The sequence below is a fragment of the Mustela putorius genome, unplaced genomic scaffold (genome assembly GCF_011764305.1).
Source record: "Mustela putorius furo isolate JIRA1106 unplaced genomic scaffold, ASM1176430v1.1 tig00003869_pilon_pilon_pilon, whole genome shotgun sequence".
In the NCBI taxonomy this organism is placed as follows: domain Eukaryota; kingdom Metazoa; phylum Chordata; class Mammalia; order Carnivora; family Mustelidae; genus Mustela; species Mustela putorius.
The window spans coordinates 17,768,839-17,788,622 of NW_025422021.1; the positions used below are offsets into that span (position 1 = coordinate 17,768,839).

At 35.4% G+C, this 19,784-nt stretch overlaps 1 long non-coding RNA gene across 1 annotated transcript; it reads left to right on the forward strand.

Moving 5' to 3' along the window:
• The first annotated feature begins 321 nt into the window (after positions 1-321).
• Positions 322-18,894, forward strand: LOC123387998. Its single transcript, XR_006602526.1, has 3 exons — positions 322-672; positions 17,212-17,297; positions 17,730-18,894. It is a non-coding gene; the product is annotated as an uncharacterized LOC123387998 (long non-coding RNA).
• The last annotated feature ends 890 nt before the right edge of the window (positions 18,895-19,784 follow it).

The window sequence follows — 19,784 nt, forward strand, 5'->3', positions numbered from 1 at the left end:
TTTTTTATAACAGCTATTCTAAGATGTGTGAGGTGATATCTCATTGTAGTTTTGATTTGCATTTTTCTGATAGTGATGTTGAATATCTTTTCAATTTGTTGGCTACTTGTCTTCATGGAACAATGTCTAGTCAGATCCTCTGCCCATTTTAAAAACTCAGATCGAATTTTTTGTTACTGAGTTGTGTGAGCTCTTGATACATTTTAGATATTTAACACCTTTTCAGATCTATGATTTGCAAATATTTTCTCCCATTCCATAGGTTGTCTTTTCATTTTGTTGATGGCTCCCTTTACTGTGAAAAAGGAAAATTCTTGAGCCTCACCATACATCTACTGAATCAGAAGCTCTGGACTTAGGGCTCAGTAATGTGTATTTTAATAAACCTTCCAGGTGATTCTGACATTTAAAGTTTTGGAAACTCTGGCCCATAGTGATCTCTCTAGATAAAATAAGAATGCCTCTGGTTTAAAATGAAAGTTCTAGAAAAACATCTATCCTTCTAAATTTCTGTTGGACCAAAGCTTGTCTATTTCTGTTTTTAGAGCATCTAAAATTCAGGATCTAAGCTGCATTATGCAACTTCTGAGTGCCAGAGCAATAGGAGGAAGCACTAAGGATTTCTAGGAATAAGACACTGGAAACCACTGGGTCCTGAATAACCCACTGAAGGTAAGGGAGAGCAGAAGCCTATGCACATCTATCTCCCAAAGTGGGCAAAGCTAACTTAGTGGTGGGAAAGGATGTTTCTTCCAAATGGGCTCTGCAATGGTGTCCGGATGGGGAAAGAAAGGTCTTGTTGATCTTGTTGATGCATAGGTCCTTACCCCAGCCCATCTCAATGATATTATGTGTATCATTTCCTTGGGAAAGAATATCACTTATATTATTCTTGGTATTGGTTATATTGCTTGGTAAAAGTCCTGGTGTGACCTCTGAATGGTCATTCCCAACATTCTTAGTAAATACTAGTTCTTAGATAAATAGAAATCTGTATTTTATTTAGAAAGTACATGCAAATTGGATATAATGGCAGTTTATTTATATTTAGTAATGTGCTTGTTAATATCTTTAAACTCAATATTTCCATGACCAATTTGATGCTTGTACACTGGGGCATTAAACTTGGGATGGCATTAGTATTTGGGATCCTCACATTAAGCTAAAGAGGGGAAATTGAAGACAATATGAAGGAAAGAAGTAGAAATAACCAGAAGATTTGCAAGCAGGCTAATAAGGAAAAATGAAGGAAATTCAGATTAAATAATTTACAGAAGGAAAGACTAAAGGGCAACCTACTATTTTGCCTAAATCTTATGAGAAATAGTCATTAGTAATTTGTCTCCTTCGATGGCAAGAATGAAAACAACATAAATTACAGTGGGTAGGATATAGGCTAACTATGACAACCTTCTTGGAATTAGGATTAACACTGAAATGCCTCAGAATGAATGGAATTGGACTTCTTCAGTTGAAAACTGGGCAATGACTTGAAGAAAAGGAAGCTTGAGCCTTGTAATCTCTAGTCCAGGTGCGGAGTGGACCCCACTCCTAGAAATGTAATAAATGGTAAGGTATCATGGGAAAGGTCCACTTCTACTTCACAAATGGTTCAACTCCAGTTTCTCATGGATGCTAAAAGGGGATTTACAGTCTCCAATTTAGGACGCCTTGGGATCAATGACCTATTTAGCCAAATCTTCACTGTTTGTTTTTTCCTAAATTTGACCATTATAATTCCCATATCCAAATATTGATGTTTGTATGTTCTCTGTTTGAGAAATTTTCCATGAAAAAAAGATTATTGAATTTTGTAAAACTCTTGTTGAGATCTAAGGAAATTGATTAGGTTACTATTAACTCCTTTACTAAAAGGAGTATTCTTTTTATGATGGAGAGGTTGAGAATATTCATGCCTGAGAGGAAGATCTACAGATGCCCACTGGTATTCAAATCCGTATAACTTTCAAACTCAATAGAAAATTTGAAATGTTGTGTTTATACTTCAACTGTTTTCATATAACAAAGGAGTTGAGTTTAATAAATCAAAAATAAATTTGTTTCACTAAGAAGACTCTTAACATGTTTTAAAGTGAAAAAGATATATTAATCTTTGATTTCTTTAGGAGTTCCAGAGAATCTGAAATATTCTCTGTGTGTATGCAGGAGGGTGGCTCAGTATGTGCTTATGTACGTGTATCTAAGGATGCACCCTGTACACCCATATTTCAGATGTCTAAATAATTATTAAAAAGAGAATCTTATAAGAAGAGTGATTCCAGGACATGGCTGATGTAGATGAAATCTTAAGACTTGATAAATGATAGAACACTGGAGAAATATGGGCTCCAGGTTTATTAAATCCTGTATTTTTAAGTAGAGAACAGTCTTGTGTTATGTAACCAATCAGAAAAGCATAGAACAGAATCGAAACTACAGTAAAAATAATTGGATTTCAAACTGATAGGCTCATAAACTTGTATTCTGCAGTTTTAAGAGTTAACATAAAACTATTACACATCCACTTAGATAATAATGATTTGAATGTTTTCACGATTATCATTGCATTATTTTATTAATCTTTGCACATCTGTTAAATAACATTTACAACACAACTATATAAATCCATTAAATAGATAAATGTTTTGATTATCTTTTATTGTTTATTTTTTATCTTCAGGGATTCATTACATTGACTATACCTTTCAAAACATAATCTACAGCTTAATTAAGCCTCACAGTTATAAATTTTGAGCCAACATATTAAGAGAGAAGTTATTGCTTTTGGGGGTACAATATTACTAATGAATGTTTTGCTCTGTGACACCACTGTTGGTATAAAATTCTAAGTCTATCCAAAAGAAACTGTCCTTGATTTCACTATTCAGAGATCATAAGTCAACTTTTTATGTACTATAAGCTTCTTAGGAACAAAATCCAAACCTATTGATGGCTGAGTAAATTTCACAGCTTGTAGAAAAGACACATATCATTGTAATGTGTGAAATTTTAATCAAAAATGTTATGAAGGAGAAAGGTAAACTGACTGCTATAATTAATGTGTTCTGACACAGAGATTTAGCTGGCACATTTGTGGACCGTGCTGTGCTCTGTTAACCGTTCCATTGCTTAAGGACTGTCAGAGTTTGAGGAGCTCCTGCGTTAACGGTTTCACCGCTCGACACATTTTCCTAGAGCGTCAGCTTTGTCATGGTGTTGAAATTTCACGTCATTTCTTCCTTGGCTTTTCCATTAATATTTAGTTAGGTGTCATGAGGGTCTGGTGACAGGGTATGGTATCTTCCCTTTGTAAGGAGCTTCCTTTAAAATTAAACTACAGAAACACTGCTTTCAAAATGAATCATCTTCTGTTTTGTTTCTCTGCCATATAAATATTATCCAGTGTCTTAAAAGCGAAAGCATTGAGTAAAACTAATTGAGGTAATGAAGAGAGTAGGGACCATACCTTCATGTAACACACCAAAATATTTTCTTATTTTTGCCACCTATATCTCACAATTAAATAACATACTTAGTCTCACAAAGCAGACAAGATATTTCTCCATAGAGGAAATATGCTCTGATTTTTTAAAAGGACGTTTGCTATATTTACAAGTTGGAAGTAGCATCAGAATCATGAACTCTTTGTAAAGTGGTGCTGTGATATTCTTTCATGCCAGACACTGGGTAAGATGGGGGTTTCATGCCAGACGCTAGGTTAGGTGGTGGCTCTGTATTTCAGAGAGATTCTTCTGAAAATTATAGATTGGGTTCTTGGCTCTGCTGTGTCAATCTACTTGCAGAGATCTACTACAAACTCTCTCAGAGCACTGCCAGGGAGGTTGTGCACTAGACAAAAGACATACCTGAAAGGGGAAGACAGATATGCCACTTAAATTAAATAGGAAATGAATTGGCCAGCAAGCTGGCATGTCTGCTGAGACAAATCATGGACAACATGTCTCTCAACAACAAAACTTATTTGTTTGCTCTTGCCAACAGATTCATCACTGCCCAGGCAAAACAGGCAAAATACATTAGTGTCATGGTAAACTGATAAAGAGAAGTGCCTCAATCTAGCATCCTCAATGGTGAAAGTCTTAGGGCAGTATTGATCTGTGTTATATAAATCTTGTTTTCTGTCTGCAGAAGTGAATCAGGAATGACCCGTAAGGTTAACAAACATTGTAATGTCTTTCAGCTGGGGCAGATGCCTGTGAGTTCCACACATTGTATTTGGTCAAGTTCCATCTTGTCATTTCACCGCCAAGAAGCTTAACTAATTGCTGGCAATCATAAGAATGTTTGACGGAAGGAGAGAATTCCTACAATTTTTACCCTCTCTCCCATCCCCTCTTTTTTTTCCCCCCTTAAGTCTTAACAAGCAGTCAAAGCCAAGTAGCGGAAAACAATCAACACTGAATTAGTCAGCAGGAGTCTTCACTTAGCTGAAAGTTTATGTAATTGGCATGTCATGTTCCTACATTGCCAAGAACAGACCTGATTAAGCTGATGCACTTTGTTTCAGGAAAGTTTGACAAAGAAAGCTTCTCCTCCTTTTGAGTTGCATGTCAGGGTATGTACTTACCATGATTTTCTTCTGTTCACAAGGAACTGCAGGCTAAATGTATACTCTGTGAACTGATGAAATCAAAGCTGTCACCAAAACAAGGCCTGACAAAATAGGTGTTTGGGGGGAAAGACAGAACAGTATCGGTGATAAAAGATAATCATCAATGAAAAGAAAATTTATTAGCAAAAGTACAATTCCCTATGCATAAGAGCCTGTTTTACTTTATAAACAGAGCACTCTTAAAGGAATGGCAAATCCGATCTTATTTTGTGACGGGGGTTCACTTGACCATATACGCTTTCTCCATAGGCGATGTCTTATGCTTTTACTTACAAAAAATGGTTCCTGCAGTCTTAACAAGTTTTTACGATGGAAGCTCTCTTTAGAGACTGATCGGCCATCTGAATTTTGTCTGCTAATTTTTTACAAGGCTTCATTAGGCTGTGTGTGATGATTTTGCCCTTATTTGGAAAGTCCGCCCTTACGATGAAAAAACAAATGCCTGGCATTGGAAAAGACTCTATAAAGCTTGCGATATTTTATTTGTATTTGCTCACACGAGTGTCTCCTTGTCATAACCCTAAATCAAATAGTAGATTTGAACTTGGCTTATATTATTAAAGCTACAAAACAACAGTGACTGAAGGAGCAGTCCACGCATCTATTACGTCATAGTTGATAGTATAAAGGCAAGATTCAGGGAACTAATGGAGTTTCTTTTCTTCTCCCCTTTTGTCATAGAAAGGTCAAGCTGGTTTTCAACATTTTTATGTATGTCATTCTCAATATAGTAACAGAATCTCTTATGGAAAACAATGTAAGTAAATGTCTCCACGATGCTACTAGTCACCTGATCAAAAGCCAATGTTGAAAAACACTTCTAATGACTGTCTCTTATGCATCAGTGCACCTACTAATGAGCTGCCAGAAAAGGCTTTGTAAAGCTTTGCTAAGATAGAGCAGGAATGTGAGAAGCCTGAGATATAACTTCCCTGCTGTGATCCCTGCCTTTCTACTAACAGGGAGCCTAGACTTCGAGCTGCTAATGAGCGTGCTGGAGAGAGTGTCCAAACCAATGCAGGCTGGAGACAATTCACCTGTCTGCTTTAGATCCAGGGTATGATGCATGACAGTAAGACACTCGGTAGTAGCTTTTCTTTAAATAATTTAGATATTTATTGATTTTCCCTCTCTACCTCCCATATTTTTATTTAGTCCCTGCATTTCACTTTCTTCCAGTGATTTCCAGCACCATCAGAGAAAAAGGGATAGGAATTGTTCTATCGCCTTCCTCCCCCACCCACATATATATGTATATGTATACATATATATATATAAAAGAAATTAATGTCATCATGTCATCTACTAGCAATATGGAATACCTAATTAGTTTTTCTGTAGGAAAGAGAAATATGTGCTTTTCAGAGGTGATATTTATAAAATGAAGCGGTTGAAATTAATAGCTTTTTAAAAGCCAAAATATGGCTTATTTGAATTAAAGGAATTCAAAATATGGCATATATTTTGACACTTAAAACAATGTATGGCACAAGTTAAAGACTTTCTCCCTCTAGCAGTGCTTGTTCAACATCTTTATCCACCGCAAAACCCAGCAAGATCTTTATAAAGAACACTTATTTAACTTGGGTTGTAGAAATTCCTGGCCTATAAATGAAATAGTTAACTGCAGGATACCTTTCAAGTTCAATGCTAAGCTGTTCACATTACAGGTTTTGATGCTATGCTTCCTTTCAGTTTTCCTAGAGGCTATTTTACTAGTTAATTTTTTTTTTTTTAGTCAAACAAAATTACAGAATACAAACTGTGTAATTTCACCAATTTGCAATGCCACAGTTATCCCAGGAAGAGAATCACCATCCCTATCCATTAATTACAATCCTGACTATCTTCTAGCATCCCAGGAGGCAGCCTATGTGGTTCACAGGGGCTAGTGCTATCTATCCCTTCCAGTGCCAATGTTCCTATTTTCCACAGCTCACCCTTGCTTTTTCTCAGGTTGATACAACATGCCATGGGAAATCGCAAGCTCTGTGGCAACTGGGGAGATAAGAATGCTGTGTGCCTCCGTGGCATCTTTTATCCAAGGATCTCCAAAGAGCTTTATAGAAAGCTATTTTTTAATCCTCTGGATAGCCCTGTGAGATAGGTATTAGCCCCACGTCACAACAAACACAGCTAAAATCGGGGAGCATCTACCTGCCTCTCAGCCCCTGAACCCTTCTTGCTGTTGGATATGGTGCAAGAAGAGAGTTTGAATTCTGAACCTAGTTCTGACAATGTGGGGAGCCAGCTGGTGGACACATTTCCTGCCAGAAAATTTATGAGTTCCCCAAGAAAGTGGGCTGCCCATAAATACTTCTCTTAAAAAGAGAAGAGAAGAGAAGAGAAGAGAAGAGAAGAAAAGAAAAGAAAAGAAAAGAAAAGAAAAGAAAAGAACAAAACACCAGAAATATAAATAATGTTATAAATATTTGAAGTAACAACTATATTATAACAGGCTTGATTTGGAACTTTGTCACCAAGAAATCCTTACCTTCTCAAACTTCGTATTACAAAGTATCTATTTTATTTCTTTATTTGGTAAACACCTTGCTGAAAGAGCAGAAGAAATAGTAGAGGTGAACCAACGAAGGTTTTTGAGTAAATCTCAACTCTGTTGTAGAGAGCTACCCAACATGTAGAAATCAACTTCTTGCTCTCAGGATACGTTAAGAGGAAAGAGAAAACTAGTTAAATTTATCAACATAAATGACATGCATGTTAAATGTCCTTTTGAGAATTTCAGTAAGTATAGTGATAGAATATTGAGAAAACGTCTCTTTTTATCATGCTGTTTGTGGAATTCTGTCATTGTGTATCCACACCTAAAAGAAATATAAATTCTTAAGTAATATATTATTTTTTCTTAAGGGGCAATCTTGAAATATTACGGAATGTTCTTTTAGGTTTGCTGAGAAACCCAGGAGCATGTTAAATATAACATCGTCATTGTCCTTTGGAACTCTACATTTCATATGTAATATTTTGTTTTAGCACGAAGATTTTCTTTTCTATTTTCAGCTATTTGTCAAAATATACACAAATTTTAAATATACAGTTTTAAGTTTTCTCTTATTTTAGACCAATATGATTTATAATATCCTTTGCCACTCAGTGCCCAAATATTTCAGAACCTAAAAAAATACTAATAAATAAATTATTAAAACTCTAAGAAAACCTCTCTTCATTTCTCTTATTTTTCTCAGAATCTGGGCTTGTGGAGAAATGCAAGTAAAGCACAATGTTATCTTAGTCTATCAATAGATAAGCCACATTCTTCTCTAAGCAAGGGAATTTCCTGACAATAAGTTAGGTCCTTGGAAAGAGATGTTCATTCTTGAGCCACTAGGGTCCTATTATATACGTATCATATTGACTGGTTCCTTACACTCAGTTTAAATTTTTATATATCCCACTTCTCTCAGTAAAACACTTGAGCAAGCATCCTTAATATATTTGCATTTATAGATAAATTATACATCTATGTTACTGTACTCAAAATATATATTCTAAGGTACACATGAAGAGAATATTGAGGATGGGAGAAAATAAAGGAAATATATTAATATCTTCTTTATTTATTAATAAGACAAAACATATTTTGTTTTTAGTAATTGTATTGATTATAATGTTTGAGTGAGTTCTACATAACTGGATATGATTCCTTATTTTTGGAAATCTTACTTAAAGACTTGGTGGTATAGCAGTATCTAAAAACTGGCTCTAGGGGCAGCTGTGTGGCTCAGTGGGTTAAAGCCTCTGCCTTCAGCTCAGGTTATAATCCCAGGGTCCTAGGATCGAGCCCCACATTGAGCCCCACATGGGGCTCCCTGCTCAGTGGGGAACCTGCTCCCCACCCCACCGCCCCACCTGCTCCCCCAACACCACGCCTGCCTCTCTGCCTACTTGTGATCTCTGTCTGTCAAATAAGTAAATAAAATCTTAAAAAAAAAAAAAAAGAAAGAAAGAAAGATTGGCTCTAAATTCAGATTATTCTGGTACTTGGTTTTACTTTTTACCATAGCTGGAAACAATACCTCATGAAGTTATTACAAAAGAAATGCATTTATGGAATCATTATACTGGTTTTCAAATTCCATCCCCAAATATGCAAACATTTACATTTAAATGTTGATCATAAATTTACATGTGTCTAATGACAATTATTTTTGCATTTAGTTGGATTGAATAGCATTTTAATATTTTTAATGAATAGCTTCAACATTGCTGAAACTCTTTAGATTTCAAGACATGTTAGAAAATTTTCCTGCCGAGAATTTTTTTTTTTTTTTGGTGCAAAATGATGGTTTATTAAAGCATGGGGACAGGGGTGCCTGGGTGGCTCAGTGGGTTAAGCCGCTGCCTTCGGCTCAGGTCATGATCTCAGGGTCCTGGGATTGAGTCCTGCATCGGGCTCTCTGCTCAGCAGGGAGCCTGCTTCCCTCTCTCTTTCTCTGTCTGCCTCTCCATCGGGCTCTCTGCTCAGCAGGGAGCCTGCTTCCCTCTCTCTTTCTCTGTCTGCCTCTCCATCTACTTGTGATTTCTCTCTGTCAAATGAATAAATAAAATCCTTAAAAAAAAAAAAAAGCATGGGGACAGAACCCATGGGCAGGAAGAGCTGCTGCCCCGGGTTGTGAGGGGTGGCAGGTTATGTACCTCGCGGTTGGGGGAAGGTGAGGGGAAGGGAGGTTTCAATGGAGTTTTCATATGCTAAAGAGGGCCTACAAGGTGCCAGGATGTCCGAGGCCTGCCGGTGGCCTTGCCCTTGCCCTTGCGGCTTGATCAATGTTGTCTTTAGACCAGCCATTAACATTAAGATAGTTGGGAGACTTTTTGGTGGGATGTCACAATCCTGCTATCAATCGTCTTTGTCAGTGAGATTTAGGACATTTGTAAGCCAAGGGAGACTCCTGTCTAGCAGGATTGAATTTTTTAAGTAAACAAAGATGCCTCTTTGTAGAAGATGCATCACTTTGACAACAAAATCCCAAAATGACAAATCACCTCCAAATATCTCCTTTCAAAATTTATTATATATTTTTTTTCAAATGAAGTTTCTTTATTATTCATTGGTATAAATACATCTTTATTTAAAGATATATACGGAGTGTTTTTATTCTTTGGGGGTAAAAAGAAAGTCAACTAATCATCACGTCACTGGAGCCACTTGTCATCATCAATGAATATGGAATACTTCTTTCTTTAATAAAATAAAAAGACGTTTTTTCTAAGAACTTTCTTGTAAAATAACCAGTGAATATTTTCATGGCATTCTTTATGTCTTTCAAAATTACTATAAAGATTTTACTTTTTCTAAATTTTTTTTTTAATTTTTAATTTTTTATAAACATATATTTTTATCCCCAGGGGTACAGGTCTGTGAATCACCAGGTTTACCCACTTCACAGCACTCACCAAAGCACATACCCTCCCCAATGTCCATAATCCCACCCCGTTCTCCCAAACCCCCTCCCCCCAGCAACCCTCAGTTTGTTTTGTGAGATTAAGAGTCACTTATGGTTTGTCTCCCTCCCAATCCCATCTTGTTTCATTTATTCTTCTCCTACCCACTTAAGCCCCCATGTTGCATCACCACTTCCTCATATCAGGGAGATCATATGATAGTTGTCTTTCTCTGCTTAACTTAATTTTGCTAAGCATGATGCCCTTTAGCTCATCCTCCACCCACTTCCCTCCACCGACCCTGTTTGTTCTCTATAATTAAGAATCTATTATAGTTTGCTTCCTTCTCTCTCTTTCCCCACCATGTTCATCTGTCTTGTTTCTTAAATTCCACAAATGAGTCTAATCATACGGTATTTGTCTTACTCTGACTTATTTCACTTAGCATTATACTCCTTAGCTCAATCCATGTTGTTGCAAATGACAAGATTTTATTCTTTTTATGGCTGAGTAATATTCCATTACATATATGTCATATATATATAAAATATATATATTATATATATCTTGATCTTTCTTAAATTTAATTTTCATTTTCTAGAAATGTTTAAAAAAGAAAAGAGTGGATGAGTATCAAATTTCTGGAGCCTTGCATTTATCAAAAATGTGTTTTGTTTCACTGTGCCCCCAGTGGCATTCTGCAACTGACTCTTAACCATTTTACAAATGCTATTTAGCATCTCTTCATATTTCTCTATTGGTGACTTATACTTCTTATTTGCTCCTATGTTTTCTTTTCTTCTTTTTAAGAATGCCTTGAGTTTTATATACTCCAATAGAATGTGAACTCCACGAAGGCAAGATTCTTTCTTATTCATTACCATGACAAAATCCCTGAGACAATATGGAGTACATAGTAAGCACTCAATACATATTTGACTAATAAATGAATCAAATTCTGTTAGAAAAATATGGCCCTCCTAGATTTATTTTATGTGACTCCTTACTTTTTGTTCAAGTAAAGTATTCAATCTTTTTTCTTTAAGCGTTCAATCTTTTTGATGTTTTACTCTATGTTCAAGGAATTTTTCAGTAAATTTTGTAAATTGCTATTATTATTATTATTACTATTATTTTGACAATCAGTTCAATTTCAGGAACTATTTCTGGTTCTTTGTTCCTTTTTCATGGAAGCATGTTCTTGTGTTATGATGCAATATCATCTCAATGCTCTTTGAGGATGTATATTTGGAATTCTTTGAACATCCCTGTTTTTTCTCTGCTACTGCTGATCCTAGTTTATCTGTTTCTTTATCTCAGTCTTCTTTTCAACTATTGTTATTCCCTAGGTCTTATCATTATTTAGCGATTTTTTTTATGTGTGAGTGAAAAACTAATTTGATTAATATAGGTAGTTTATGTGGGCTTCTCTTATATCTTATAGCCCATCACCTGATTTAAGAGGACTGACCACAAAACCTATGTGAGTGGACACCGTTTAACAATTGGAGGCCTTCATTTCAGTATAGCAGGCAAGACTTGCCACACTATACTGCATGCCACATATCAATACTAAAATGTTCTACTCTGAAAAATCAATATTCTGTTCTAGGATGTATAGAGAGATATGATAGAGATATGAATAAATATATGTATTTGAATAATACTTTTTAAATTAGCTAGCCCTTCTTTATCCATAAGTTTGATTTTATGTGTGTCACTTTTAAGAAATTCTACAAAATGGTTGTTTCTCTTATATTCTTGTCCTCTGATTTCCTATAGCTTGTACCTCAGAGTTTTTAAGTGTTTTTTCACTTGTATGCTACTATATAATCAACTCAATGAGTCTGACTGAAAGAAGTTACTGTGTGCTCAGCTCTCTGTCTTGAAACATATGGTTTGTTTGCATCTTAATATCTTTCTCAACAATAATTTAAATTCTGACTTTTGGAAAGATTTATTATTTTAAGAAAATAGATTACTGGTATAATATTAAATATTTTTGAGGAATACAGCTTGATTATCAAATTTGCAACAATTAACATTATGTGCAAATCCAGAGATACAGCTACAAATGACAATTATGTATAACACATCTTATGATCTCAAAATCAATACCTTCTTAGGGAAGTTGGGACATAGGAGAAGAGTTTGGCAAGTGACTTTCAGACTTAAGAGGAACTGTCTAATATAAAAGTCCTATGTTGTTCATTTAAACATATGACATTGGCCTCTCATGTAGGAAAATGAAGGAACAGATGTGTTTTGAATGTACTGCATTAAATTTAATAATAGGAAATCAAAGCTATTTCCTTTGGAAATGTTTTAGCCTATTATGGATATTTAAGTAACCATAATTTCTTAGTGAGTTCAGACGGAAGAAGACTTAGGTAAAACTCCTACATTATGTTCAGTTGCCTTTTGTGATTAGGCACAAGAAGGGGTTATTGGCTGTTAAGATTCTTTATTGGTCTTGCTTCTTGAGTTCCTGGAACTTTTCCTCTATTAATAAGTACGCCTAGCTTGAACTTAACAATGACAAATGACCATTGGCATATCTGTCTATTTCCAGTAATTGAGCAGGCAGTCTATAACTCCATGTACTATAGATTTGTTACGTTATAACAATCTAATTATATTAATGCCATTTATTTACAATGCTATCTCCTGATTGTGCTGTCTCCTTGGCTTCTGGAAAATATGTAAATTGATTACTTAATCCAAATAGTACATACACAGTTTTCTTCTGGATTGCTGTCACAATCAACATGATCAGAAAATGAAAACTTTTAAATATCTATCTCTAAGAGATCTGAATCTCTAAAGTTTTGGTTCAAAGACAATGGTTCTATGGATCACAGTACCAGATTGATCAACCTGACCTAGTCATCATTTCTAAGGTCAGTATCTTTTTTTCACCTATAAAACAAGAGAATTGTATTGATTATTATTTCGTATACCTCCTAGCTTTAAAATTCCATGATTATAGGAATCAAAGATGGTAACACATACAGTAATACTTATATATTAACACATAATGTAAAAATCTAAGAAATATCTTTATTTTTTTTTTATTTTTTTTTTTAAGATTTTATTTATTTATTTGACAGAGAGAAATCACAAGTAGATGGAGAGGCAGGCAGAGAGAGAGAGAGGGAAGCAGGCTCTCTGCTGAGCAGGGAGCCCGATGTGGGACTCGATCCCAGGACTCTGAGATCATGACCTGAGCCGAAGGCAGCGGCTTAACCCACTGAGCCACCCAGGCACCCTAAGAAATATCTTTAAATTTGAATGCATCGCATTACATAAATTTAAAATTATGAAAATAATCCTGGGTTAGTGCTAAAGTTTTACACTTGGAAACTCTTGAAATTATATTAATGTAAAGCTTTCTTAAAACACTCTTCTTCAATTTTGGCAAAAAGTTAATCACTTTTCAATGTATTACTATAGAATATATTAAATGCCAAAAATGATTAATAAAAGTTGAAATCAGCTAGTAATTTCATTAAGTGAAATGGGAAATCAGTGGCACAAAAGGTGAAAAGTAAATGCCTCTTTCATGTTCTCATTTAAGTCATAAATAATGCAATTAGAGCTTTGTCTTAAATGTTTATTGAGACCATGCTCTCTCATTGAGAACTTTTAGACTTTGCTCTACCTGTGCTTAAATGTCTAATTTCATTAATATAGTTTTGGCATGAGTAATAAAGTATAAATGTTTTACAGAATCAAACTTCTAAGAAAGGACTATGAAACAGTTGGTGTATTTCTTAAAGTAGTTCCCTCCAAATTAATTTAAATTGGCTCTGAAATGAGCACTGAAAATTTGCTTAAGGACCATAAGAAAAAGGTAATTATAAATGGCAGAGCATCCGACTTAGGGGAGATGTCTGGTAGGGTGTTTGGTGTTCATCCAAGTTTTCTCTAACAACTTTATTAATTATCTGGAAGAAGAAATAAACAGCATGTTAATTAAATTTGCAGCTGATAATAATTGGGAAATGTTGCCAACTCTAATGCAAAAAAAAATAAAAGAAAGAAAAAGAATAATAAAAAGAAAAATAGATTGGGTTGATATATGTTCAGAACTATATAAGAAAACAAGAAAGAAGTGACAAATATGACAGAGGAAACTAAAAGAATAAAGAATCCCAATCATAAATCCATGAAAAGAATACATTAATAAATATTTTTAAATATTTGTAATATAGCTAGTAATATAACTAATAAATATTATAAGTTTAAATATGATAGACAATGTACCACATGTAATGCTTTCATATCTTAAATATATGGATAATCATTGATTATACTCAAGAAAAAAGGAAAAAAGCAGTAGCACAAAAGGTGCATTAAATCTTGGTGTTTGAGATTTGTGGAGATGAATGTAATAACCAGTGTAAGAGCATTTACCATACTAATCAATGTTTAGTCTTTCTTCTACCTAATCTCCATTTGAAAAACTCTACTACCTGCCTTTACCCAGTCTTTACCTATACTTCAAGGAAGATAATTAGGAATAAAAAAATCCTAATATGTTTGATTGTTGAATGTGGAATATATTATATAGTATTTGTCAGACATACTGTCAGCGTTCTTTGTTCACAAAGGATAGTTTTTATCGTATGTTCAGACCTAAATAGACATAAAATAGAGGGGAGATGAGGAAAAATGGCAGATTAATTAAAACCTATATAGAGAAGTTTAAAGTTGGAGTTCTTTCTTTCCTTACTCTCCTTAACCTATTTTTCTCTAGTAATGATATCCATATTACAGGAAGACTTCATAGCTTGAACTCCCATAATGTCTTACAGGCATTACAGTATATGTTTATCTGTCTCTCTTCAGTATGTGGTGAGATCCTGAAGGATAGAAACCATAGCCTAAACATCTTTGTAATTTTCAGCATATAAAGCTACATTCAATATCTAATATATGTTCAGGTAAAGTTAATTGATTGAATACATGTTACATAATATTTAGGGAGCCTCTTGTCTACTTATTAGTTCTGTGATATTAAGCAGAGTTTTACCTCTCTGTGTTTCATTCTTCTTATTCCTAAAAATGGAGAAAAATTTTAAAATGAAGAAAATAATACCCTACTTTACATGCATTTGGATAAATCCTGCATATAAAATATAGTGCCTAGCCCATAAAATCCTAGCTCCCTTACTTCTTCTATAAAACTTATAGTTTTCTTCTGAGATTTTATCCAAATTTTATGTTCAACTCTATACGTACTGTTAAGTAGGTGTTAAGTGACTTACTTTGACTTTTCATAATAATAGTATGTAAAAAGACCTTATGATTTATGTATTTGGGAATTTTAAGACAATTATTACTTAGAACACTATATGACCACTCCATAAAAATACACATCATCATAAAATAACCGCATATGGAGTATTTAATCCTGAACTTCTAAAGATGAAATGTGAAAGTAGTTACAATAATCATTATTTTCAATTTTATGTAGTTAAGTGGTTTTACACAAAAAAATTAGCCTTCCAAATGACATAGTTATAATGCGTTAATGGTAGCATAACGTGTTATTACATTATGCAACATAATTTCATGGATATTATGTATGGCATTTTAGAAACTCATGTACTTACAGTTATTAGAAGATACTCAATTCTTTCAGACCATATTCTTCTTAACCCTATTACTTAATGTAATCCTTGAGTGGTTTCTCTGCCTTTTGATGAGGTCTTTGTATGGATTGTATAACCTATTTTCTAACAGTTTAACTTAGTGCTCCCTAATTTCTTCATTATCATCTTTTTGTCTTATTCTTATTTCCAAGAGAATATTTAGAATTTTGTCTTAGAGGGATTCCAAGTCAAAAAGTAGTAATGATCTAATGTAGATAGTTTATAAAAAAAATGCTTTGGTTTTAAAAGTTGGTTAGTTATGTAATAAATCTTAATGAATTTAGATAAAATTGATCATTTTTTCTGTCCTCATTAGCACCAGAATTAGTACTTTATTTTTCATAATTCATTCAACTCTTTAATAGTAAATTATCATTTATGAAATGGTCAACATTCATTTAAATTCCCAACTAGCTGCCTGCCCGCTTTTTGGGAGACCATGCACATAATGGTTAAAAATACAGATCTTCCCTTCAAACAGAACTGGATTCAAATCCCAAACTGACAATTCCTATATGAATTTAGACCAATTAATGCACCTTAGGCTAATTTTTCCCTGTAAAATAAATTTATTAATAATCACTTCAAACATTTCTTAACAATCTACTGAATTAAGATTATTAAAACATCTGGCACATGGTAATTGTTCAGCTCATGATAACAGATATTATTATTCCAATTAATAATTTAATGTTTCAAGTGGTAGTGTTAGAAAGGTAAAAATAAAAGAGTTCATAGTTTTATGGAGCTAAGAGCTGAAAAGATCACATAATCAGGTAAGATTAAAGTCTCCACCTTCAAGAAATGCCATGTAGTATTTGTTGAATAAGTAAGAAAACTGGGAACAAAGATTTGGCACAGCATTAATTTTAGTGGAGGTAAGTGTTAATTATCATAATTAATATATAAGCAAAGCAATGTGGATATTCTGGAGAAGGGTACTGACTGAGTATGTTTGAAGAGAATGAGAAAAGATTTAGAGATTTGAGTCTGGAGGATAAGTAGGAATATAAATTTTGAAGAAGCTTGAAGGGTGTTCAAAGACAAGAGAAAACCATGGACAAAATCATGAAAGAATTAAATTATTGAATATTTGCAAGGTCAAGATTTCCAGTATCTTACAAATGAAGAGTGTAGTGTTTAAGAAACAAAACAAACAGTAGTAAGAGGTACGCAGGGTAAAAATGGTGAATGAGACAATGAATGTTGGGGACCGCCTCCGGCCGGGAAAGTCCCCGCCATTACAAGATGGCGCTTGACTCACTGCCAGCAAAATATGCTGCAAATAAACAACAAACGTTCTGGTGAAGCCCGCCTAAAGGAGGACATAGTCATTGGCTGTTTCAAATTTAATCAGCATAGTAACAAGACTCTCATTGGCTCTCCCCATTGTTTGGCCCCTTATTGGTCACCCTGCTGCATATAAGCTAAGGAAGTTGACGAAATAAATAGGAATGAAGCATTAAATAAGCGGAATGAAGCATTAACACCATACCAGGCTGATTGTCGTTCTTGCAGGACGAGGGCGACAAATGGTGCCAAAACCCGGGAAATATTAAGAAAAATAGAAAAACCTTGCAAGGGAGAAGTCTGCAGGTAAGCAGGTAAGCACCACGACAAAGGTGGTGGGAAACTTGTACAAGTCTGCAATAAGAAGCGGGGTGCCTTAGAGCTAGGATTTAGCAAGTCCGCAATAAGAAGCGGGGCGGCCTTAGAGCCGGGATTTATCGGCGAGTAAACGCGGAACAGCCATTAGGTTGGGATTCTAATTATGGGATCTGGACTGTCAAAGTCGAGGTTAGAGGGTTCCCTAAAGGACCTTCTAAAGGCCAATGGCACGCCATTAAAAACGAAAACTGCTAGGAAATTTTTTGATGCTCGATAAAAATGGTCAAGCAGCAGCTGAAAGACATTCAGTCCATATGGATTCTTCCCCCAAGCCCTTAGTTCTTTGGAAGGATATCCTTACGGGACAATGGAAAGGCCCGGATCCTGTATTAATCTGGAGCAGAGGTTCCATTTGTGTTTTCCCACAGGACAAAGAAGTGCCAATTTGGATTCCAGAGAGATTGGTCCGGAAGGCCCCTGAGAACAAGGATGAGGACAGAGAAAGCCATGATCCTCCTACTGTCGTGGGGGACTCTGATATTCCTAATTCCCCCGACGGCGACACATGAATTATGGGCTATTCTGAAGGCTTGGCCCTATCCTTTACCCTTAACTAATTCTTCCTTTATCTTCCCCCCCGTTCTTCACTAGTTGAAATACTGAGTGTTGGTTCTATTGTTCCTTTTTCTGCGCTCTGTGTTACCCCTGTAAAATTCCCTAACCTTAGTCAGTTTTGCAATTCCTCCCAACAGCTCTCCCAGTATTTGCAGGGTGCTTGGTCTGACGATTTTCAAGATTTCACACGAATCCTTCTGGCTGAGATAACTCGACTAAATAGTACGCGTGTGCAACCAGCTTCCCTTCCAGAGCTATTTCAAACATTCAGCAATATGTTCCAGTTCACCAAACAATGGGCTGGCATAATTGGTCTTCTTGTCCTCCTTCTTATTGGCATTCTGCTTCTATTCAGAAAAGTTCGCCAATGGAGAACACAGCAGCGAGTGCAGAGCCGAGCTATAGTACAAGCCTTTATGTCAATAGAGGCTGGGACATCTCCCCAGATATGGCTAAGCATGCTAGGTCAGTAGTCAAAGACGGGTAAGATCAGTAGAGAAACATACTAACCTAAGACAGGACAGAGATCATCGATATCTTGTGTCTGATGACGGGTAAGGATGTTTTTTGCTACTGATGACCTAAGACAGGCACGATCTCTGCCATACAACAAAAAATGGGGAGATGTCGGGGACCGCCTCCGGCCGGGAAAGTCCCCGCCATTACAAGATGGTGCTTGGCTCACTGCCAGCAAAATACGCTGCAAGTAAACAATGAACGTTCTGGTGAAGCCCGCCTAAAGGAGGACATAGTCATTGGCTGTTTCAAATTTAATCAGCATAGTAACAAGACTCTCATTGGCTCTCCCCATTGTTTGGCCCCTTATTGATCACCCTGCTGCACATAAGCTAAGGAAATTGACGAAATAAAGGTGGAATGAAGCATTAACACCATACCAGGCTGACTGTCATTCTTGCGGGATGAGGGCGACAAATGAATATGACATTTTTTTCTGTAGAAAATGAGGAGACATTCAATGATCAAAACCATCCAAACAATTAAAAAGTTGTATTTCTGCATTTGCATGTGCATGTAAAGTGTTCATCTGTATGTAGGAATTGTGGTAGAGTTTTAGATTCTATTCACAACAGCCCAGAGCCTGCCCTCTAACATCTTACAATCTATTCAGACATTGATTCCAACAGATAAATGAAAGACATATAGAAAGTGGTCTGAAACTGATGTTTGGAAGTTGGAAAGAAGATGGTTCTCATGAGTATCTGAATGGAGTAAGACAGTACTTACAGTCTGAGAAGACACAGCTATGATAAGTGGGCTGGTGCCAAGCAAAAGATTTATTCCTCAAAACAGAAGTGCTTATTTTTTTCCTGACTTGTTTCCTCTATTAGCTAGTAATCTTTTATATCCGAATGCTGCTCTTGCCCCAAGTTTGTTCTTTTCTTTCTATTTTTCAGGCCACTCTGAGTTTTGCTTTACTTCTTTCCTCTCCTGTTTTTCTTTGGAAATGGCTCAAGAAAAGTTTTTGGCAAGAAGCCTGAGATGGTAGGAGGTATGGACATACCTTGGAGATATTGTGGGTTTGGTTCCAGACTGCCACAATAAGTATATGTTGCAATAAAGCAATTCTAATGATTTTTTTTAACTTCCCAGTGCATATAAAAGTTATGTTTACACTATTCTGTAGTCTATTAAGAGTAAAATAGCATTATCTCTAAAAAACCCCAATATGCATAATTTAATGTAAAAATACTCGATTTGTTTAAAAAAACTAGTAATAATAACCATCCCCTTCCAGAAAATCATCAGTGGTGACTTTTTGCTGGTGGAGGGTCATGCCTCCCTGTTGATAGCTGCTGACTGATCAGGATGGTAGTTTCTGAAAGTTGGGGTAACCGTGACAATTTCTT